Here is a 25,011-nt window from a genome sequence, read left to right on the forward strand (position 1 = left end):
TATTTAAAATGAAGACAATAATTTACCTATTTTGTAGGGTTCTCATGAGAATTAAATGAGTTAATGAATGTAAAGCATCCAAATAGTGTCTGGTACATAGTAAATGTTACAAAAGTTGAGGTGAATATTATTTTAGAGCTGAGTAACTTGATACAGAGAAATTGAGGAATGCCCCATCAGTGTAAAACATTAGGCATCCCTAGACTCTAATTAGGGTTGGAGGGAAGGGGTGATAGGATGATTAGGGGGAGCATTTACTTGGTAATCCCTATAATTTGTTTTGGCGCAAAGAGCCACACTTTGGAATAATGGGCACTAAATTTCTCATATGTTTCACATCTCTAGGATAAACAAGCCCTGTAAAACTTGCACGTGTTGAGTCAAAAGCCACTCAAAATGGCCTTTATTCTATTGTTTACTTGTTTTTATTGCCTTGAATTTCAAGTATTATTTAGCATCTTAAATGTCACAAAGGTTTTTATTATTATCACTAATTGTGTTGTGAAGATCCAATACTGTTGGCACACCAGAATGAGTGTGTTGTTATGGAGTTCTATACAATATGTTTTAAATTCACCATTTACATAAGTTTGCAACGTACTCAGCAAGCATACCTCAACCCAGTTTTACATTGTGAAATAAGAATAACCAAGTCCATCAACCCTGTCTATGAAGAGTCAGAAAAGGCACATATTCCTTGAATGGATATATTGAGCCATTATTCTATAACATAAGGATGTTGCTTCTGTAGGATATTATTTAGCCATGTAAAAACAAAGTGTATTATTATTAGAGTTAAAATAGTCTCTCATTATGCACAGTTTGAGACCAATGACATAAAAGCAATTACAGGGCAATCAAGCAAAATGACATTGTCGGCAGGTTCCACTTATCATTCCAAAATTACCACATTAGCAAAAGTCAAGCATTTATTAGTGCTACTGCAAAGCCAATCAGATAGTCCATTCATATGGGCCCTTTTGGTGTTTCTAAAGTTGTGCTCACACCTGTGGGGCATGATTAATTCACGGTGAAATTTTTGTTTGCCCTCCCCAAGAAAACCCCCAAGACTGGAGTCAATCTTTCCAAGTTTAACAGAACCCGAACTCACTTTCGTTGAGCCCCAGTCTTTATTAATTTCCTTATTAATCAGAATTTGCATTTTCTTGCATCTTCTTCAATTATCAAAGTGACTGGTAAACAATACCATTGTGAAAATGCCATCGAATAGAATGCTCAGACAATGGTTAGCTCTGTTAACAAGATAAACCAGAAATATACCTGAAAGAATTCAGTTTGTTGAAAACCTTTCTAAAATAATATATTATGTACTTTCAAGATTTCATAAGTATGCTAATAAAAATAACAGTTAACACTGCACAGTACTTACCATGGGCCAGTCACTATGCTTTACATATATTGGGCTGGCCAAAACATTCGTTTGGGGTTTTCCATAAAATGTTATGGAAAAACCCTAACAAACGTTTTGGCCAACCCAATATTAAGTCATTTAATCTCCACTGCAAAAAGGAGGAAGCTACCATTTTTCTCTTCATTTTACTGAGAAAATTGTTAATTTCCTCAGATTAGTTGGTTTCCCAAGGTGAAATAAATTATAAGTTCAAGTGAGGTTTTGAACCCAGCACTCTGGCTCCACTCATTCAAGCACTCCAGTACAGGGTATAGCCAGTGTACGGTTTATGTTTATGTGTAATAGCTCCTTAATGATTTATTATCCTATATTATGTCAAGACCACCATTATGGACATGAATTCTCACTGAGGAAAATGTAAATAAAGTAGGTGTAAGAGCTTGTGTAATGGTGGGTGCTGGGGAAGGGGAAGAGGTGGTTTAGGCCTTGAGCTCAGTTAATTTGGGGGCTTTAAAAACTGTTGCAGCTTTCCCTCGGAAATAATACCAATGCATATTAATTGGGAGAAATAATAAAAGTATAAAAAAGAAAGAATAAAAATTACCAACTAACTGTTCCTGCCATTAGTAACATTTTAAAGGATGTTTCATCATCAGTCTTTCTCTGTATCCTGTAGATGTGTTTAAAGAAATTAGTGGAAGTTTATAGTATAGTGGTTAAGTAGAGTCTCAAAAAGAGACAGACCTCTAACCTCAAAAGTCTAGACTTCAGCTTCCTCCTTTGTGAAATGGGTATAAGCCTAGAACTTACCCCCACTGAAGGATAGGCAGATGCTCCATGTAAAATACTGAGCATGATGCTCGGCATATAGCAAGCACTCAACAGAAGTTAGATATTGTTATTAGTATCAGCAATACAGAGCATTGTCAACTTGCCTTCCTACCCAAATCTAGATTGTGAGTGTTTTCTCACTTTATCAAATATTCTTCAAAAACATTTTATGCAGCACTATTTACAATAGCCAGGACATGGAAGCAACCGAAGTGTCCATCGACAGATGAATGGATAAAGAAGATGTGGCACATATATACAATGGAATATTACTCAGCCATAAAAAGAAACAAAATTGAGTTATTTGTAGTGAGGTGGATGGACCTAGAGTCTGTCATACAGAGTGAACTAAGGCAGAAAGAGAAAAACAAATACCGTATGCTAACACATATATATGGAATTAAAAAAAAAAAAGGTTCTGATGAACCTAGGGGCAGGACAGGAATAAAGACACAAACGTAGAGAATGGACTTGAGGACATGGGGAGGGGGAAGGGTAAGCTGGGACGAAGTGAGAGAGTGGCATGGACATATATACACTACCAAACGTAAAACAGATAGCTAGTGGGAAGCAGCTGCATGGCACAGGGAGATCAGCTTGGTGCTTTGGGACCACGTAAAGGGGTGGGATAAGGAGGGTGGGAGGGAGACGCAAGAGGGAGGGCATATGGGGTTATGTGTATGCATATAGCTGATTTACTTTGTTATACAGCAGAAACTAACACAACACTGTAAAGCAATTATACTCCAATAAAGATGTTAAAAAATAATAAATAAAATTTTAAAAAATGTTTTTAAATGTTTATTAGAGATTTAATTTATTTTATTTTTTTGAAATTTTAAATGTTCTGCAGTGAATGTCCTCATAAATAATTCCTTTGTGATTGTCTGATTTTTTTCCTTAGGATAAAATTCCAAAAGTGAAATGGCTATTTCTAAGGATATAAAAACAAGTATTTTGAGACTTTTAATGATATTCCCAAATTGATGTCCAGAAAGAGTATGTCACTTAACATTATTATCTGAGGTAGGAGAACATGTGAATCTGTGGGATTAAAGTATTATGATTATTTCTAATATTGGCCAATTTAGTTTAAAGATGATGACATTTTAATTAGATTTATTTTATACTAATGCAATTGAATTTTTTATATGTATGTTGAGCACTTATGTTTTTCATGAAATTGCTATTCATGCCCTATGTCCTCGTTTCCACTGGAACTTTAGTGTCTTTCTCATTGTTTCATAAGAGTGTTTTACATTTTCACTTATTGATTCGTGTATTCAACAAATATTATTGGAACCTACTCTAGACCAATTTTATGATGATATAATATAATGTTTCACAAATTATGACATGATTTGTTTTCATGTTTTGTACATAATGACTTTGATAAACAGATCATTTTAATTTTTCGGTAGCTAAAATCTAATGTTTTCCTCTGGTTTCTGACTTTGGTACTAAAAGGCCTTGCCTAGAGTTGTATTGTATATTCATCTATGTCTTTCTAATCTCCTTAATGACTTTATTTTTCATATTTAAGTATTTTAACTATCTGGAATTTATTTCATGGTAAGTTATGAAGTAGGAATCTAACATGATCATTTTTTCTTTTTAAATAGCCAGTTACTGGAAATCTATGAGCTTTATTTCTCTAAAATATTATATCAAATACTATATTCTTCCATTTACTAGGATATTTTTCTAGCTTGCTAATTCTCTTCTTTGAATCTGTCTATACCTTCTTGTTCCAGTGTCTTACTGTTTTAATTATTTTATTTAAAAATTATATTTTGATATCTGGGTTTTCTTCCCCCATTATATTGTTTTTCCCAAAAATACTCTTCCAGGGGAGCTTTAGAACAATTTTGTTTGGGTGTAAAAATAATCAAATTTGGGTTTTAATTGGAATTAATTTCAAGAAGGTATAAATTAATTTGGGAAGAATGTATATCTTCATAATTTTTATTCTTCCCAATACTAAACATGATGGCTCTTTATTCAGATCTTTTTCATCTTGTCTAATGAATTTAGTAAATGTTATATTGGCCCTACACATTTCTTGTTAAGATTTTTCCAAATTATTTGGTGTTTTTGTTCTGTCATGAATGAGATCTTCCCTTTGTAATTTCTAATTGGTTCTTGCCCGCATATAACAAAACAATCTTATTTTTATATTTATTTTTTAACTGGTAACTGTAAGTAGTTTTTCCCTTACTTTTTGGGGTTTTCCAGGTAAGCAGTCTTGTCATTTGCAAATAAAAATTTTTATGTCTGTTTCCCAGTATTTATACTTCTTAATTCTTTTTCTCATATAATTATAACAAAAACTTCCCGGAAACAACAGTGGTAATATCAGGAGTTCTTGTCTTGCTCTTCTCATTAATTGCAACCCCTTTATTGCTTCAGTATCGAGCATGATAGATTTGCAGTTTTTATTAAAAAAAAAAAAAAAAAAGCTTCTTTCCATTTCTCCTTTCATTAAAAACATTTTAAAACCAGAAATTGGAGTTGAATTATATTAAATGCCTTTTTTACATCTATCTGGATGATCATATACCTTTTTCCTTTGGCCTCTTATGGCATGTTGCATCAGTAGGTTTCCTAATATTTAAACCATCCTTTCAATTCTGAAATAAACCCCACCTAATCTTGGCATATTATTTTCATATTATGCTACTGAATCAATTTACTTATTTTTTCCTCACATTTTAAAATCTGCATTTATATGAAGTTATTCTGTCATTTCTTCTGTTATATCCACCAGATTTTGACATTAGGCTCATACTAAACTTGTTTAAATAAATGGAAAAGATTTCCATCTGTTCTGTGCTCTACAAGATGAATAGAAGAAAAGTAACTGTTCTCTAGATGTTTACTAGAACTTGCTAACAATATTTATGCACACATGACCTTTCCGTCTTCTTAAAATGTAACACTTTATTTTTAAATTCCTCTCTCAATGCCTATGTAGTACAATTTTTGTGTCACAATCTTTCTTTCTCACAAGTCTGTAACAATTACTCCTTTATCTTCAGGCTTTTGATAGTAGAGAAACCCTGGTGTTTCTCCTTCCTGGTGGATAACTTTTTTAAACACTTGATTATGTATGCATTTTTTTTTAATCTTTGAAAGTCAAAGTATTTGCCAGGATATGTCTAGGTGTTGATCTTATTTACTTTTACCAGAACTTGTTGACCTCTTAATCTGAAAACAATTAATGTTTAATATTTGTTCAGCTCCAGAAAGTTTTTAAATCTATTTCCTGATTATTTCATTTCCTACATCTACTCTGTTCTCTTTTTCTGAGATTTCTATTACATGCATATTAGATCTTCTGGCTCAGTCCTTCATTACTTATCTTTTAAATTTTTTCCACATTGTTTTCTTCTCTTTATTCCTCGGAATAAATCCTGCAAATCTGATCTTCATTTAGGCTTTAAATATTACCATCAATTGTTTTCCTTCTATGCTCTTTTTTCTGGCTCCAGATTGTTCTTCATGACCACCTTGTTTATTTTTGTAGACTCAACAACCTCTTCTCTACCATGTTAAGATCACAAATTTAAAACTTGAACTTTTCCCCTCTATTTTGAACAGTAACTGCAGGTCATAAGAAGACATTTGCTCTGGTTCTACAGCACAGCCCCCTCTTTTTAAAGAGCAGTATCTTTTCATATGTCTGATGGATTTGCTCACCCTTATACAGGTATCTGTACTTGTTCAGTTCTGGGAAGTGAGATGGATTCTGTCCAAGATTATTCAGATCTTTGTCCAGATCTTTCAGACCCAGATAAAAAGGGAAGTGAAAGCTTGGGGTTTAATGTAATTTTCCATTCAGAGTATAAAAACTGAACCACCTGGGTCACTAAGCCAGAGCTAAAGGCAGAGGCAGTCACAGCAGGAAGAACAGTCCTCAGGCTGGCGCTGAGCTTCTCTGTTTATTGAGCAGCCAGGAATTAGCTGCAGCAAAGCCCCAATTCCTTGTTTGGCATGTTTGTCCTCATGAGGAGCCAGATGAAACTCTGTCTGGGACAGATGTCTGTGTTTAGGATAAGCCAGGAACAAAATCATTCCCGGCTCCACTAAGTGTGGCATGTCCCAGGGGCACAGGCTCTCACCTTGTCACCCCATGCCACCACACCACAAATCCTCCTAAATAAGGGAAGGAGAGGAAGTTCTGCTGAGAACTATGTTCCTCGACCTCCCAGGACCCCGGTGGAGAGCCTTGATTCACATTAGTCCACCCTTCACTTCAGTCTCATCTGTCCTACAACTGACAAACTTCCTGGCAAATTGGGCCACGCTTTCATATTTTTCACTATCAGTTTCTAATATTTCTATTTGACTATTTTATAGGTGTGTAAGTGGAACTCTAGGGAAGTGGTAGACTTCTTGTCTGTGTTCTATTAGTTTCTTTCCAGGGATCCCTCAGTTCCTTCCTAACCTACCCTTAGGAAAGTGCTATTAGACTCTGCTAATGGGGATGGGGGCAAAGCCACAAAAATTTTCTTTAAGAATATAAGGGAAAATTACTTTTTTTACTTAAGGAAACTAGCCACAGAATTTTTATACTCTTAATATGGTGATCTTCACAAGCTGTTTTTTTCCCCCTTCTTTCTCTTCTTGATTGAGAGAAATAATGCAGAAAAACTCAGATAAAGGGTGTAGTGGCAACTGCACAGACTTTTCTAACTTACTGAACTTGCTAAAGATTGAAATTTAATTCATTTCTTCATCCTAAGCCAGTAAAACATATTTCCTCTGGCTGAGACAACAGGTTACTACCGCCAGGTACTGAAAATATGCAAATCTGATTTTTGATAGAATTCAGGCTGAATTAAAAAGAAACATTATTAAAGTAGTCCAAGTACAAAATTGTTAAAGAAGTGTGAAGGATTGAGAAGGAACATACCCAAACGTGTTTGGCGTTTCTTTCTAATTAAAGCTTGCAAGAAAACAAGTACTTGCTTGCTTGGCTGTTCTTTTTTAGGTTTAATTGTCTTAATAAAATATTGTTTCAGGTAAATTAAGAAGGAAAACTCGGAATTGTGATAGGAATCTTTCAAGCAAAGCCTGTGCCTTGCAATTCACACCAGGAACCAGAGAAGACTTTTCAGGAGAGTGCTGTCAACAGTCATGGCTGTGGAGTAGTAGTGGGAAACAAGCATGGTGCGCCGGTCCTCTGGAGCAGAAAGATGGTGTCTTAACTCCCAGTCTGCCTTCCCTTTGACGTTGCCACCACCCAGCCCTGGGACTCTGAGTCCTCACTTCCAATTCCGTTCTCAACCCTCAGCATCATGACTCTCAACTCACAACATAACAGCTTTTTATCGGTGGGCAGAGTGAAGAGAAGATTGTTAAGTGAGTCTTGGTGAGCAAACTGTTTCAGTTAGTTCACCATCTCTTCCAGGAGCAAGTATTCCCTGAAGCCAGCAGCTAGGTTTTCTAGGTCTGGTCCCAGTACTGTTTGACACGGAGACTCCCTCTCTCCAGTCTTGCCCCTCTCTTACCCACCTCACATACAGTAGTCAAAGTGCTCACTTCAGAGAACAAATGTGTTCATATTACTCTCTTGGTTTTATTTTTAAATACTCTCTTCATAAATGGCAGAGGAAAAAATTCAATCCCTAAAGAGTTTCATATTCAAGTGTTTTATGAATTGGCTCCAACCTCATCACTCCTAAGGGGGACTTCCCTGGGCCCTAATGGTACATGCTAGCTAATTCTTGCTGATCCTTCAGAGTGTGATTTCTTACCCCCTTAACAGACCCAGCGCACCCCCAGCTGTGTTGTGCTGGGATTGAACCCCAGTTATCAGCCTGGCAGCCAGCAGAGGAGGTGGGCGGGCCCTTAAGGAAACCACTTGCCGCCATGCTGGGCGGGACTCCAACGTGTGGATGGAGACTTCAGAGGAGAACACAGAGCCAAATTCCCTAGGGACAAACACCTAGACGCCCTCATCCTTATTTTCAAGGTCCCAGTTTGCCAGCCAGGGAAAGTCAATGCAACTGATCTGCCTTGGCTGGCAAGTTCCATCTCTGTGGGGAACTTCATTCTAACTATGCAGCCTGGCATCTTACCCTCACCTGTGTCAGCTTTCTCTGCAGGAGATCAGAGCAGATACACAGTAGGTACTATTTGGTAAACAAATGAATAAATGAATGGCACTGAACAAGCAGTGGTTTGGAAAACCATAGAGGTCATTAAAAAACTCAGTTTTGTATTATTTCTAAACAAGATAGAGAATATGAGAAACAATTTTTCTAGAAAAAAGATCCTTTTGTCCTTTATTTTCTCTTATTATCTGATAAATCATAACCCTGAATTATTAAACAGGATGTGTTTTTTATATTGCTTCTCATGTCATTTGTAAAATAAGAAACTGTAAATAGGATGTACAGAATATTACACTGAAATCATTCTACAATAATTCAAATGATCGTAAAATCAAAGTTATATTGTTTAGAGCTAATTATATACTGCTTTCTTTATGTAGTGGGAAGACAGCTGAATATGTCCAAATTTATATTTGCCATATACTGAAAATTGAAAGCTTGAAACATTTTAAAGATTCTTTAGTAAGCAAATTGAATCAGCAGAATAAATCAACAAAAAAACATAATTTAGGATTCTGGAAAAGAATAGGAAGAAGTGACATTCAATCTGCTCAGAATGATATTTGGGCACAAAATCTTGTTTGGTAAATGAGCTATAATTTCACTATCAGAATGTGCGTCTTTAAAAATATCTCAGGCATTAATGTCACCAAGTGAGTCAGCACCAAACAGCTGAGCAAAACCTCAAAATGTGAAGCCCTGACAATGCATAAAAACCCTTCTGATCCAGAGCAGCTGAAGGTAAAAGGGACAAGTGAAAAAGCCACAAGTGAGGGAAAATGGCCCCAAAACCTCTTAAATGTTCTACATAATCAGATTATTTGCAAATAATAAGACATTTACCTCTACATTTCCAATATTAAAAGCAAAGGCAAAGGCAAGGGCAATCAATACTCAAAACACATAACTCTCTAATTTTACAGTTTTCTGTTCTCTATGCCCTTAAGATTATATCTGTTTTCAAAATGGCTTAAAGATTTAAATACAAGACATGACACCATAAAACTCCTGGAAGAGAACATAGGCAAAACATTCTCTGACATAAATCATACCAATGTTTTCTTAGGTCAGTCTCCCAAGGCAATAGAAATAGAAGGGAAAAAATACAAATGGGACCTAATCAAACTTACAAGCTTTTGTACAGCAAAGGAAACAATTTAAAAAATGAAAAGATAACCTACAGAATGGGAGAAAATATTTGCAAATAATGTAACCAACAACGGCTTAATTTCCAAAATATACAAACAGCTCATACAACTCAATAACAAAAAAACAAACAACCCAATTAAAAAATGGGCAGAAGACCTAAATAGACATTTCTCCAAAGATGGCCAACAGGCACATGAAAAGATGCTTAACACTGCTAATTATTAGAGAAATGCAAATCAAAACTACAATGAGGTATCACCTCACACTGGTCAGAATGGCCATCATCCAAAAGTCTGCAAATGACAAATGCTGGAGAGGGTGTGGAGAAAAGAAAACTCTCCTACACTGTTGGTGGGAATGTAAATTGGTGCAGCCACTATGGAAAACAGTATGGAGGTTCCTCAAAAAACTAAAAATAGAATTGCCGTGTGATCCAGCAATCCCACTCCTGGGCATATATCCGGGCAAAACTATAATTTGAAAAGATACATGCACCCCAATGTTCATTGCAGCTCTATTTACGATAGCCAAGGCATAGAAACAACCTAAATGTCCATCAACAGATGAATTGATAAAGATGATGTGGTACATATATAAATGAAATACTACTCAGCCATAAAAAAGAATGAAATAATGCCATTTGCAGCAACATAGATGGACAGAAATTATCATACTAAGTGAAGTAAGTCAGAAAGAGAAAGACAAATATCATATGATATCACTTATATGTGGAATCTAAAATACGACATAAATGAACTTACCTACGAAAGAGAAACAGACTCACAAACACAGAGAACAGACTTGTGGTTGCCAAGAGCAGGGGGGTAGGGGAGGGATGGATTGGGAGTTTGGGATTAGCAGATGCAAACTATCAATATTGTATATAGGATGGATAAACAAGGTCCAAGCACAGGGAACTATATTCAATATCCTGTGATAAACCGTAATGGAAAAGAATATGAAAAAGAATGCATATATGTATAACTGAATCACTTTGCTGTACAGCAGAATTAACACAACACTGTAAATCAACTATATACTTCAATAAAATAAATTTTTTTAAAAAGATTATTATAAAAAAATAAAAATAAAAAAGATTATTGTGTCTCTGTGGTGGAAATGCTGCTTAATGTTATTCTACCATATGCATCTCTACCCAACCTCAAGTTCAGTAACATCACATTGGTAGCTTGACATCAGCCATGGTGGGAGTATCTACATCACAGAAATTGGTGAACACTATAAATAGGAGTTTTTTCTTTGTTCAGAGACCAGGTGGTTAAACATTCACCAGCACACCCTGGCAATACTCTTCCAGGCCCTAAAAATTTGAGAAAGGTCTCAGTCTTTCCAGATCAAGAACTGAAATACTAAATATTTTGGAATCCACACCAGCTGACAGATGACGCCTGAGTTCACATTAACAGTGTTTGTATAGGCCCACTCTTCCGTAATTCCTGGAGCCAAGCATTGCAGTGTGCCATCATCAGAAAGAGTGAAAATTTTGATCCAGCAATTCTACTTCTGGATATTTAACTGAGGGAAATTAAAAGATATCTGTATCCCTATGTGCACTGCAGCATTATTTACAATAGCCAAGACATGGAAACAACTTAAGTGTCCATCAACGAATGAATGGATAAAGAAAATGTGGAATATATATATATTATTCAGCCATAGAAAAGAAGGAACTCCTGCCATTTTCAACAATTTGGATGGACCTTGAGGACATTATGCTAAGTAAAATAAAAATGGACAGAAAAAGACAAATATCATATAATCTCACTTATACATGGAATGAATGAAAGAAAGAAAGGAAGGAAGGAAGGAAGGAAGGAAGGGAGAGGGAGAGAGAGAGAGAAGGAGAAAGAAAAAAAGAAAAATGAAATTCATAGATACAGAGAACAGATTAATGGTTGCCAAAAGCACAAGGTAGGGAGTGGGCAAAGTAGGTGAAGGTGGTGAAAAGACACACACTTCCAGTTGTTAGATAAGTAAGTCCTGGGGATGTAATATACAGCACGGTGACTATGGTTATTAACATTTTACTATATAATTAAAAGTTGCTAAGAGAGTAAATCTTAAAAGTTCTCATCACACTCAAAAAAAAATGTAACCGTGTGTGGTGATGGATGTTAACTAATTCATACTGCAGTATATACATATATCGAATCATTATGTTGTATATCCGAAACTAATACAATGTTATATGTCAATTATATCTCAATTTTTGAAAAAAAAAAGAGTGGAAATTTTGTTCTGATCACAAGAATCAGTTTTGTTCCCCATCCCACCCCTGATATCATTATGCTTTCTCTTTCTGCATCTACTCAGAGACTGTGATATCATTGTGCAACACAAGAAGCAGAGAGATGGAGAAAGATGCCTTTCATGTTGGGATGGTCAGTCCTCTAAGAAAGGGCAGAGAAAGGATGATGACAGGTTGCTTCAGCCACAGTTCCTCTTCTCCAGCACTGCTTGCTGGGGCTGAACTTTTCCTGAAAACACCCAAAGACAGCAACTTGCCACAGCAAGACCTTTTTCCTTGTGACGTCCAGCCAGTTAAGCCTACCTGAAAAATGCCCTGGTTTCTTTATTTGCAGAATACTTATTTCCCTTATTTTACAACTTGCCAAATAACAACCTTGGTTTTATAAGACCAAAGGACATTCAGCTATTCCCTGATCTGTATATACATGTTTGTCATTACAAAATTCTCCACACTAACCATGCGTTTCCCAAAGTTGTCTGGCCATCCATCTAGAGCCGAGGCAAATGGCATCATGCTTACATAGTTTCTCTCTAAACACAAGCTACTCCCCCACTAAAACGGATATTTTAATTTATTAACATATTTCAGTTCTCCCCCTAGCAAGATAGGTCTATAGACTCATGTTAAATTAACATTGGCTGTTCAGGGTATTGCAGGGATGGTTGGGGCAGAGGAAGGAGGGCAGGAGAATGTAAAGTGTGCTATTTTCCAGGTCAAGCAGAGGACGGAGTCTGAAATTAATAATGTATTCTTGACTCTAATTTTAGATGTATTAATTAGGTTCTTTCAGGTGGCATGAACAGAAAAATGATCATACCGCCTCAAGTAACAGGAACTTATTTATGATATAGGTGATTCAAAATGCACACAAGTTCAATGAGAAATACAAGTAAATAAAGATGATTCAGACCTGGCTCTTCAGAGAACTGATGCCCAGTGGTATTCCAAAGAGTTGGTTTTTCTCCTGAGGGCAACAGATAAACCCCTAGAAAGTAAGTGCCCTCTTGTATGAAGATGTAAGAGACACAGACTGATAGATATCAGGATTCTAACTCTTTAATCTGAGTATCATTCAAATGATAAATAAGAAGTTCAGTGATACAACAAAAGTGAATCTCATATCCCTAGTCATGTGTATTCAGTCAAGAAATTGCTATTTCACCTTGAACAAACATAGACGATTTCAGATTCATGACAATTCATCCAATATTAGACTTCTAAGAAAAGAAAAAGGAATCAGTATATTTGACATGTATACAAACATTATTGACTATAGAAAAAATTGTGTAGTACACTAAATGGATCTTGGAGCTTATACAATTTGCTACTTTACAGTTATTAAATAGCAAGATGACTTCATTACGAAAATAGACCATTTTCAAATTACTGCTAATACCATATGTAATGGTGAAAGATTAAATACATTTCTCTTAAAAGTGGAAAGAAGACAAGTCTTTTTCACCGATCCTACTCATCACTGTACTAGAGGTCCCAGCCAGTGCAACAAAGCAAGAAGAGTAAAAGGCACGCATACTAGAAAAGAAAGTGTAAAATTGTCTTTACTCACAGATGACATGATTGTGTGCATAGAAAATTCTTAGGAATCTACAACAAAAGCTAGTAGGAGTATTTGTTAATTTAGCAAGGTCACAAGATACAAGGTCAATATATAAAAAGTAATTGTATTTATCTTAGCCAGCAATTAAACTGGAAATTGAAATTTAAGTATCCAAAGCCATTTACAATAGGAAAAAAACCCATAAGGTACTTAGGAATACATGTAACAAAATATCTGCAAGATCAATAAATGGAAAACTATAAAATACTGCTGAGAGAAATTAAAGAACTAAAGAAATGAAGAGATATACCGTGTTCATGGTTTGGAAAACAATATTGTTAAGACATCAAATCTCCCAAAATTTACCTATAGATTGAATGCAATTCCGCTTAAAATTCTAGAGGATTTCTTTTAATAAAAATTGGCAAGCTGACTTTAAAGTTATGTGAAAATGCAAAAGACACAGAATAGCCAAAGTAATTTTGAAAAAGAATAAACATGAAGGATTTAGAGCACTGGTAATCAGTATGTAAAGGCTTCCTTACATCCAACACACTTCAAAAGTCCCATAGATAAGTATGAGTTTTATGTTGTCCAGATTTTTTTGTAGTATTACAAAAAATACTACAAGGAAAGGTAATACAAGAAAAAGTTTACCATGCCCTTCCTAAAGGTTCTGAGCACCCAATCTCAATGTGTGTGGGTTTTTAATTCACACATCCAAAAATTTCTCCAACACCAGCTGGTGTCCTACAATTCAACTCAGTGGTGACACCGTGTCCCAGAGGTAGCATCAACTTCCACAGGTTAAGGGCTTAGTCCCACATGACTGCCCAGAATCTCAGATGCCAATTGCAAGTCAAGTTTGTTCCCTGAGCTTCTGCCTAACTGGCTATTGACTGGAAGTTCCAATGACCCCTCCATGGGGTCAGTTAATTTGCTAGAGTGGCTCACAGACTTCAGAAAAACATTTTACTTAATGGACTACCAGTCTATCATAAAATGATATAACTCAGGAATAGCCAAATGGAAGGGTTTCATAGAGCAAGGTATGGGCAAAGGGCATGGAGTTTCTATACCCTCTTCCAGTGCACCGATCTCCCCGCATCTCCACGTGTTTGACACCCTGGAAGTTCTCCAAACCCATCCTTTAACATTTTTATGGAGGCCTCATTACATAGGTGTGATTGATTACATCATTGGTCACTGGTAATTGAACCCGATCGCCAGCCTCTATCCCCTCCCAGGAGGTGAGGCAGGGGGACAACTGAAGGTTCCAGCCCTCTAATCCCATGGTTGGCTGCCCTGGCAACCAGCCCCCATCCTTAGGTGTTGGTCCAAAAGTCACCTCATTAACATAAACACAGTTTTGGTGGAAAGGGGCTTGTTAGATTAACAAGACCCCATTTCACCTTTATGGCTCTGAAGTGATTTCAGAAACTGAGGACAAGAGACATACGGTATGACAAAAGATGCTCCTATTGCTCTTATCACTCAGAAAATTCCAAGAGTTTTGGGATATGTGAGCCAGAAACCACGGGCTAAGACCAAATTTACATTTCTTATAAACCACAATATGGCACTTTCACAACCTAGCCTGAAGTGGAACTTTCTACACCAGTTGTTTTATTTTTATATGTGGTCTTATGAGAAGAATATGGTCTTTTTGATTCAGATAAATAAAACTTGGACTCAAAGTTTTTAATTCAAAACTACACTTACTAGCAGAATATACTTCAGCTAGTATCTAATATATAAAAATATTATCCGCTTGGTAAAAACCTTTTAAGATATCCCACTGAAGCATCCTTTCACATTGTATACATATATCAAATCATCACGTTGTATACTTTAAATATATGCCAATTTCATTCATCAATTATACCTCAATAAAGCTGAAAAAAAGTAAACTTTGAAACGTTAAGAAAAATGATATTCCACAGAGGAAGAATGAGCTACTGTTAGATAATAATTTCTGCTGAAATTTCCTGGGTCACCTTGCATAGCTAGAACTGGAGCTAGTGACCTGACCAAAACTGACTACCAATCTGTGTGATAGCCTGGAATTTAACAATTAAATTCTTACCAGTCTTAGGTAGTCATAGTAACAGATTGGTCATTTTCTCAGAAATGAAAAGTAATGGTCCACTCAAGAAGTTAATTTCATATTATTGATTAAAAAAAAAGAAGCTTCAGTTTCAAAGCCCGTCTTTAAAAGCCTAATAAAAAACATAAGTATTTTGTGGTTATTAAAATGAATACTTTCCAGAAAGTGTCATCTTTTTTTGCATATGTATAACACAAACTGACAGAAGATCAACTTGCCTCAGAGGTGAAAACACAATCACGCCAATCATTGGAGTGGACAGTTCTTGAATATATTAATAAAACATATCTTTTGATTCAGAGTCTAATTCAGTAAATCATTCTGCACAGAAAGAAGTACTTAATAATCATTTGTTGGTCGACTTCTAACGTCGATTTTATCTATTAAATCTGCTTAATAAAGATCTGCAGGGGCTTCCCTGGTGGCGCAGTGGTTGAGAGTTCGCCTGCCGATGCAGGGGACACGGGTTCCATGTGGTTGTTGGAGATTCTGGGTATAAAAAAAAAAAAAAAAAAAAAAAAAAAAAAAAGATCTGCAGTCAATAGGGAAACAGCAAACATTCTACTCAGAGTAGTGATCTCTGTAACTAATTCTGCCTTAGTTAGGGCAGGGCTCCACTTCCACTCATTGATAAATTTTTTGAATACCTACTGTGTATCAGACTCTGTGTTAAGAACTGGGTACAGCCATGCATAAGTATTTTGTGGCTTCTGTCCTTTTAACATTTACAATGTTCCAGAAAGTCAGATATTAGACAATCATTACTATGGTAATGAATGCCACAAAGAAGTACAGAGAGCTATTGGAGTGTTACAACAAAGGCTAACCTAATCTGGAAGCTTCCATCCAGGAAATGAAGTTTAAACTGAGGCCAGAGGATACCCAGGAGTTAACCGGCTCCTGTGAGCATAGAACACTTACGGCAGCAGGAACTATCAAAAAGGAGAGAAAGTAATTCAAGCTAACTTCTTAGTTTCATTCTTGCTCATCTTCAGCTATCCTAAACAGTTGGATGATCTAAATTTATTGCATTCTGGACTTCCCTGGTGGCATGGTGTTTAAGAATCCACCTGCCAATGCAGGGGACACGGGTTCGAGCCCTGTTCCAGGAAGATCCCACATGCCACGGAGCATCTAAGCCCATGTGCCACAACTACTGAGCCTGCATTCTAGAGCCCGTGAGCCACAACTACTAAGCCTGTGCTCTAGAGCCCACACGCTGCAACTACTGAGCCCGCATGCTGCAAATACTGAAGCCCACGAGCCTAGAGCCCATGCTCTGCAACCACCGGAGAAGCCACCGCAGTGAGAAGCCCCATCACCACAAGAAAGAGTAGCCCCTGCTCGCCTCAACTAGAGAAAGCCTGTGTGCAGCAACGAAAATTTTTTTTTAACTTTTTAATAAAAATAAATAAATAAATAATAAATAAATAAATAAATGTATTGCGTTCAACTATTTCATGGAATACCTGGATTGGATTTCTTTTTCATCTACACTTGCAGCATCTACTAAATCAGTGCTATTCAAATCATAGTCCACTTACCAGAGCATCAGCCTGTAGGAAATGCAGGTTCTTGATCTGCACCTGTATTAGTATCCTAGGGCTGCTGTAACAATTTACAATAAAGCAACAAAAATGTATCCTCTTACAGTTCTAGGGGCCACAAGTTGGCAACTGAGGCATCAGCAGGACTATCTGTCCTTCCAAGTTCTAGGGAAGAATCATTCTTTGCCTCTTCCAGCTTCTAGTGGCTCCAGGTGATCCCTGGCTTGTGGCTACAAAACTCCAATCTCTTGCCTTCACACGGCTGTCTCCCATGTGTGTCTTTTCCTCTTCTGTGCTATCTCTTATAAAGACACTTATCGGGCTTCCCTGGTGGCGCAGTGGTTGAGAGTCCACCTGCCGATGCAGGGGAAATGGGTTCGTGCCCTGGTCCGGGAAGATCCCACATGCCGCGGGGCGGCTGGGCCCGTGAGCCATGGCCGCTGGGCCTGCACGTCCGGAGCCTGTACTCTGCAACGGGAGAGGCCACAACAGTGAGAGGCCCGCGTACTGCAAAAAAAAAAAAAAAAAAAGACACTTATCATTAGATTTAGGGCCCACCCCCATAATCCAGGGTGACTAAATAAGGCAATATTCATAGATTCTATGGGATAGAATGTGAATATATCTTTTTGGAGGCCACCATTCAATCAACTACACTATCCATTAAATCAAAAGCTCTGGGTACAAGGCCCAGAGATGTGCAGTTTAACAAATTCTTCAGGCGATTCTCACAATGCTAAAGTTCGAGAATCACTAGACCAACTCCTTCCCACTCAGCTGGATTCTATTAGCTTCTCCTAAACAACTCTTTCCTGCTACTGGTCTCAGAGAAAGATCTTTATGGGAAGCATGCAATGTTTGTTCTACATTATTCAATGATGACATACTCAAATAGCTATTTTCAAAAAAACATAAGAACCTTTTCCTTTTCTCATAAATAAAAGAGCATTTACTTATAGCTTGATGAGAATGCCATAACATTAGGGCAGACCACTTTGTACAGAGGGCATTCCTTAATGTGGCAAAGAATATGGAAATCAAATGAGAAGGATTTTCAGGAAAAACAGAATTAAAGAGCATCACTTACTTTGTCAAGGATATTAAATCTCTTTAAATATTAAAAATATAAAATTTTATTCCTTCAGAAAACTATTACCCATCATTCCTAGCAGTTATGATAAAATAATGAAAACTACAGATTTTAAAGGATTTTTTTTTAAGTTTTACAAAAAGAAAAAAAGGTATACTATGTCCTAATCCCATTATCCTTTACGATTTTGCTCTTATTTCAAGGTCAATTCTGTTACGCATTTTATAAATGAGCCAGGTCTAAGGGCTAATTATAGTCTAAAAACCTACAGTGGTCTTGAAATGTCAAATGAAAATCTTAAAAAATTTTCTTCATATTTACAAGCTTTTAAAGCTACTTAAAGCATTAGAAGTAAAAATAAAAAAAATCTTAAAGCATTGGTACTGACCTTGTGATGTAGTTAAATTCTATTGTTTACATTTTTCATACAGAAAAACTCATTTTGCATATGATAGACGGATAGATAGATATAGAGATCCAAAACGAGCAGGTCAGATTGAAAAATCTAATCCAAGTATTTTATAGACACTCAGAAACACACAGTAGAAACACACACACACACACACACACACACACACACACACACACACACTTCCCCATAAACATGCACATACTTGTGGGAAAAAAACAGTGGTCTATAAAGGTATGATTTTATATAGCTCAGGATTTTTTCGCCAATGTGGACCATGGCTATCTATTCCCCTTCTATTGTCAACATACGTGTGCCTATGACTATGATTGTTTTCTGTTTCCCTCCCTGTGATCAAAACCTGCTCTCCTGAGACTCATTCACAACCATCTGTTCTTCCATTTACCTCACTGAAGTCTAAGGTTTTTCCTTTCATTTGGGACTTACCCTATGGGTAGAACCCGCTTTAATACTCCCAGCTATCTCTCCAGAGCTCCTTCCCAATTTATTCATTCAACAGCTATTTTTTGGGCACCTACTTTGTGCCAGACACTATGGATACGAATGTGAATAAACAAGCAGCTCTGCCTACATGGAGCCCTCTTTCATGGTGAGGGGTGGGAGGGAGTGAGGGTGGGGTGGGGACGAAGGGGCACACTGGAGGTCAAGAATACGATACCGTGATTATATTCCAGACACTATGTGCCAAAAGCGTAGTATATTTCATCTCATAACCTCACAACAACCTTATTAAGTTGAACACTTCCTATTTCCTGCAGATGAGAAAAATCAGATTCAGTAGAATCAAATAATTTGTTCCCAAACAGAAAACTGGTTGCCTGTTTCAGATTGTCTACTCTCCATCATATCACCAAACTACCCCATATGGGATAGAAACTTCAATACACTCCTCTGCCCCCTTCACCCTCATCCCCTCAACCCCTGCCATCTCAACACAAAAGCAGGCTGAGCCACATAGGTACAAATTAACAGGGTGCAAACATGTTCACTTTATTTGTATAACAATTAAATCTGTTTCGCCAGTCTGTATAAGGAGAGGCAACTTAAAACAAGTAGTTCCTGGATTTTCTTGGTCCAGCAGTGATCTTTCACTCGATCAATTCCAACTTGTAATCAAATCACTTACCAGGTTAAACCTTAGTGAACTAAATGTTCTGTCTTCCTCCATCCTTCTCTCTGGGATACTATCTGAGTCCAGGTGGGAGCATTACGGCACTGGTAGGCTATATGTCACCTCTCTGAGATCATGTCTCTGCTGGTGTCCCCTGGGGGTGTAACTTGTCTGTCCTCTTGGTTTAAGGTGTTCAGTGCTTCCTCAGGCAGAGCTCAGAGCTCTTGACCACCAGCTCCCTCTTTGCTCTCTGCTGCTGTCAGCCCTCCGGGTTCAGTTCTGCAATCTATCTTGTCCCTGGCTGAAAGCACAAACAGCATTCTTTGGGTGAAAACCTTCTCAACCCTGTAAGGTGACATCCTGGCATGTGGTTTATCAGCTCTCACTCATAGCTAACTTCTGTGTCCCCATGCTGGGGCTTCAAGAATAACTGGATCTCAGGATCCATGAGAAAAGTGGTGTATCTTTTGAGGAGAGGGGAGTGTCTCTGTCCCACTCTTTCCCATCTATAGCATTCTGCCATTTTGCTGAGACAAGATAGACCAAGGGATTTCTCTGGAGGCTTGCAGTTGTTCCAAATTTCACCTGGGACTTTCCTCTCTGGGATCTTGAGATGTAAGGAAGATTTGAGAGAGTGGAGACATACACTTGGGTGGGAAGTCACTATACTGATTCTAATTTCCTTTGTCCTCTCTCTAAGTCTCTCCTAGTCTCTAGCTTGGATGTCATTTATTAAGTTTGGGGATTAGCAGGCAGAAATATAAACATGTTCTTTCAGTTCCTCAAATCCATTTCTGGTCTCTTCTATCTCACAATCACCTCAAACTTAGAATCAAAGAATAAGTCGGGGGCTTCCCTGGTGGTGCAGTGGTTGAGAGTCCGCCAGCTGATGCAGGGGACACGGTTCGTGCCCCGGTCCGGGAAGATCCCACATGCCGCGGAGCGGCTGGGCCCGTGAGCCATGGCAGCTGAGCCTGCGCGTCCGGAGCCTGTGCTCCGCAACGGGAGAGGCCACAACAGTGAGAGGCCCGCGTACCGCAAAAAAAAAGAATAAGCTGGCTTTGTCCTCAGCTGTGAATTATTCTTACATTGAGTTTTTCCTGCCACATGGGAAAAACTGGGCAACTATACAACGTGGACTTGAAATAGTGCAGCAATTAATGATTTGAAATATTATCCTGCAATACTAACAATACATATTTAACAGAATTCTAGCTTTGGACCATTTTCTCCTTCAAGTCAGTGTGCATGGGCAGACACAACTATAAAAACTGAAGTTATGTGCTAGGTGTCCGCTTAGACTACATTTTCTTCAATAGCAATACAGGTGTTCAATTAACTGCAAGAAGTGGGATGAGGGACAGAAGCAAAGAAAGCATTCATATGGTGCATGTTTTGATACGCAGTTAGAGATTGGTGGCATTTGAAAGCATTAAGAATTATTCAGAATGCAACTGAAGATTTTCATGATTCTTCACAAGTTTCTATCCTCAACTGTTAAAAGAAAAAGCAATATGAAAAGATACACAGAAAAACAGCAGAGGAAATGGCAATGTACAAATAATCATTTGGAAGTCTTACTTTGTTCAAAGACAAATAATGGGCATAACAAAGGTGGCTTACCTTAGATTTAAAAAGGCAAATAATTTGAAATTAAAAGCATTGGGGTGTTTAATATGTTGAGTTGCTTAGAGAGTGGTTCAGGGCAAATTAACTGGATCAATATTTCCCTGGCAGAAAGGCAATTACACTTAAGAAAGTTTTAAAAGGTGGTTACTAAGCAACTACATTCAGCCTACACACATTGTTCATCACCTCTGGTAAATGATAGAAAATGACAGCCTGTCATTATAGAACAGAGACATACAAAATTAGAGCATTGTTACTCTATGTTCCCCCTACAGGAGAAAGATCAATTATATCTTTGGCACAATGATTAGGTTAAATAACTACAATAAGTATTAAATGTTAGTGTGTCATGGTGAAAATGTGTAAAAAGCCCAAGAGTTTTTCGAAGAAAGACCCTTGTCAGTAAGTACAACCCTCCCCTAACCTGACTTCATATCGTACAACATATATTAGTATTATTCACAACTCAGAATTCTTTATTCTCTCTAATAAGAAGATGATATTCTTGGAGTCAGTGCTGTTTCAATAGTGGCATCTTAGTGACCGCCTAACTATTCATGTGAATAATACTAATATATGTCTTTTTCGTACATACCTCTTGGACCAAAGACTCACTTAAAATTCTGCTAATAAAGTTGCATGTTTCGAGCTGCTCTTGCACTGACAGGAAAGACACAATGTGAGGTCAGGTCAGGGGACTTCTCATATTTTCATATTTTCACCATGACACACTAACATTTAATACTTATTATGGTTATTTAATATAATCATTGTGCCTAACTATCCCTTTAGATAAGAAGCTCAATATACAGCAGTAGGTGAACTCCAAACACCCCATTTAAGAGTACTGGGAAAACATCTAGTTTCTTGGGTAACAAAATATTTCTTTGAAAAGTGTATGCCACCCATATATCCAGACAAGACTTATAATGCAAAAAGATACATGCACCCCTATGTTCAGAGCGGCACTATTCACGATAACCAAGATATGGAAACAACCTAAATAACCATCAACAGATGAATGGCTAAAAATGATGTGGTACATATATACAATGGAATACTACTCAGACGTAAAAAAATGAAATAATGCCATTTGCAGCAACATGGATGGATGTAGAGATTGTCATACTAAGTGAAGTCAGAAAAAGAAGGACAAATATATAATATTACTTATATGTGGAATCTAAAATATTACACAAGTGAATTTATCTACAAACAGATTCAGAGACATAGAACAGACCTGTGGCTGCCAAGAGGGATGGAGAGAGGGGAGGGATGTCCTGGGAGTTTGGGATTAGCAGGTGCAAACAATTATATATAGAATGGATAAACAACAAGGTCCTACTGCATAGCACAGGGAACTATATTCAATACCCTGTGATAAAGCATTATGAAAAGGAATGTATATATAATGTATAACTGAATCACTTTGCTGTACAGCAGAAATTAACACATTGTAAATCAACTATACTTGAATAAGATAAATTTTTTAAAAAGTGTATGCCACTGAATTAAGTAATCATGTGACCAATATATACCAGATAATGCAAATGTTCTCAAATTTCAGGGAAAACCTATTGAACAAATGTGTTTTGAAGTTTTTTTCCATTCCTTATTTACAAAAATAATCCCTGTGGTTGGATAAAACCAGATCTCTACTGGTTATTCATTGCCATTTCAAAATGCATTCTAAAACAATCCATCTTCAGAAATAAGGCGTTATTTTCTCATGCTCGCTTCCCACTCCTCTCAGCCTATAATGGTCAAGTTCAGGTGGACATACTGAGCAGAGTGGCTCTTTCTCACTACTCAGCAGCACCACTTCACAGTTATTTCTCTCTAATGATGCCTCTCACCATCACATCAGTAAAAACTCTGAGGAAAGAAGAAACTTGTTTCCCAGCCTCATTCATTTCAGCACAGCTTATTGCCATGTAGGACATTATTATTAACTGTGACCTAGAAAACTGGGTAAGAAAGAAAAGTCCAATGTCAAAAGCAACAAATGACCTGGAACTGAATAGGAACTGCCAGACAGGGGGGCCATTCCAGAGACTCCCCTCTCTTACTATGGCCCCTCCCCAGGGCTACATGAATTTTCTTTCACTTCATTTCTCCTTCTCTCTTCATTGTATCTCTACTCAACAGATGTTCTGCTTTCTCATAGTTTCTGCTTCTTCATAACCTTGGTTTACTCATGGCCTTGTCTGTATGTCATGGTTCTCTTCCATCTCTACCTCCCACTTCTAACTAGATTATTCCAATGCATTACTTAATTTAAATTTTTGAAAAAGAGAAAATAATTAACCCACTTTATCTTTTTGAGCCAGACCATTTTATAGACCACTACCTAGCCTATGGGTTGTGTGATGAAATTTAAATGTATCCAAAATTCTCGGACACTCCTCCCATCCAGAGATGAGGGCGTATGTCTTCTCCCCTTGAATCTAAGCTGTGTGACACAATAGAAGTGACACTGTGCAGGTTTCCAGGACCAGACCTTAAGAAACTAGTAGGTTGCTCTTGGAATCCAGCCACCATGCTGTGAGAAAGCCCCAGGCCACACAAAGGAGCCAGGTAAGTGCTGCAGCTGAGGTTCCAGCCAACAAACAGCATCAACCACCACACACGTGTGAGTAAACTGCTTCCATATGATACGAGGCCCCAGCCTTTAAGTCTTTCCAGCTAATGCATCAGATATCATGGAGCAGTGACAAACCATACTTACTGTGCCCTGCCTGAATTCTTGATTGACAATATCTATGAGCATAATAAAGTGCATGCTTTGTATCACTAAATTTTGGAGGAGTTTGTTATGTACCAATAAATAATTGGAAAATATCTTGGTACAGTAAGTAAATTATCTATAGCTGTATCAGTTAACAATACACCTTAGTGACTTAAAACAACAACATATATACACTACCAAACTTAGAATAGCTAGCTAGTGGGAAGCAGCCGCATAGCACAGGGAGATCAGCTCGGTGCTTTGTGACCACCTAGAGGGGTGGGATAGGGAGGGTGGGAGGGAGACGCAAGAGGGAAGAGATATGGGAACATATGTATATGTATAACTGATTCACTTTGTTATAAAACAGAAACTAACACACCATTGTAAAGCAATTATACTCCAATAAAGATGTAAAAAAAAAAAAAGATACAGAAAACTGAACCTGAAATGTAAATTTTCAAAAGGACAATTGATCAAATCAAAGGGACATGTGATTCAGTTATACATACATATATATTATTTTTCAGATTCTTTTCCTTTATTAAAAGATATTAAATATAAAAAAACAGTTATTTTCTTTTCTTTCCTGTTTCTGGGGGTCAAGAATTTAAGAAGGACTCAGCTGGGGAGTTGTGGCTCAGGGTGTCCCATGACACACTGCTGTAATAAGGTAAAGGCTGGAACTGGAAGACCATCGGTGCTGAAGCAGCTGGTGGCTGGCCAGGCACCTCTCTTTGTTCTGAGGTTTCAGGGGCTCACTGTGTGGTCTCTCCATATGGGTGGTTTGGGCTTCATCGCAGAATGGCAGACTCAGGGTGATGAAATTCTTTCATAGTATGTAAATTCTTACATGGTGTGTAAGAGTCCAGTGTGACTGTTCCAGTGAACCAGGTCAAAGATATATGGCCTCTTTTGACCTAGCTTCCTAAGTCACATAGTGTCACTTCTACCATACTCTATTGGTTAACGGGTCATTAAGGTCAGCTCAGACTCAAGGAGAGGGGATACAGACCTCACCTTTCAAAGAAAGGAGTTTTAAAGAATTTGCTAATGTCTATTAAACCA

The sequence above is a fragment of the Lipotes vexillifer genome, unplaced genomic scaffold, assembly GCF_000442215.2.
Source record: "Lipotes vexillifer unplaced genomic scaffold, Lipotes_vexillifer_v1.1 scaffold779, whole genome shotgun sequence".
NCBI lineage: Eukaryota > Metazoa > Chordata > Mammalia > Artiodactyla > Lipotidae > Lipotes > Lipotes vexillifer.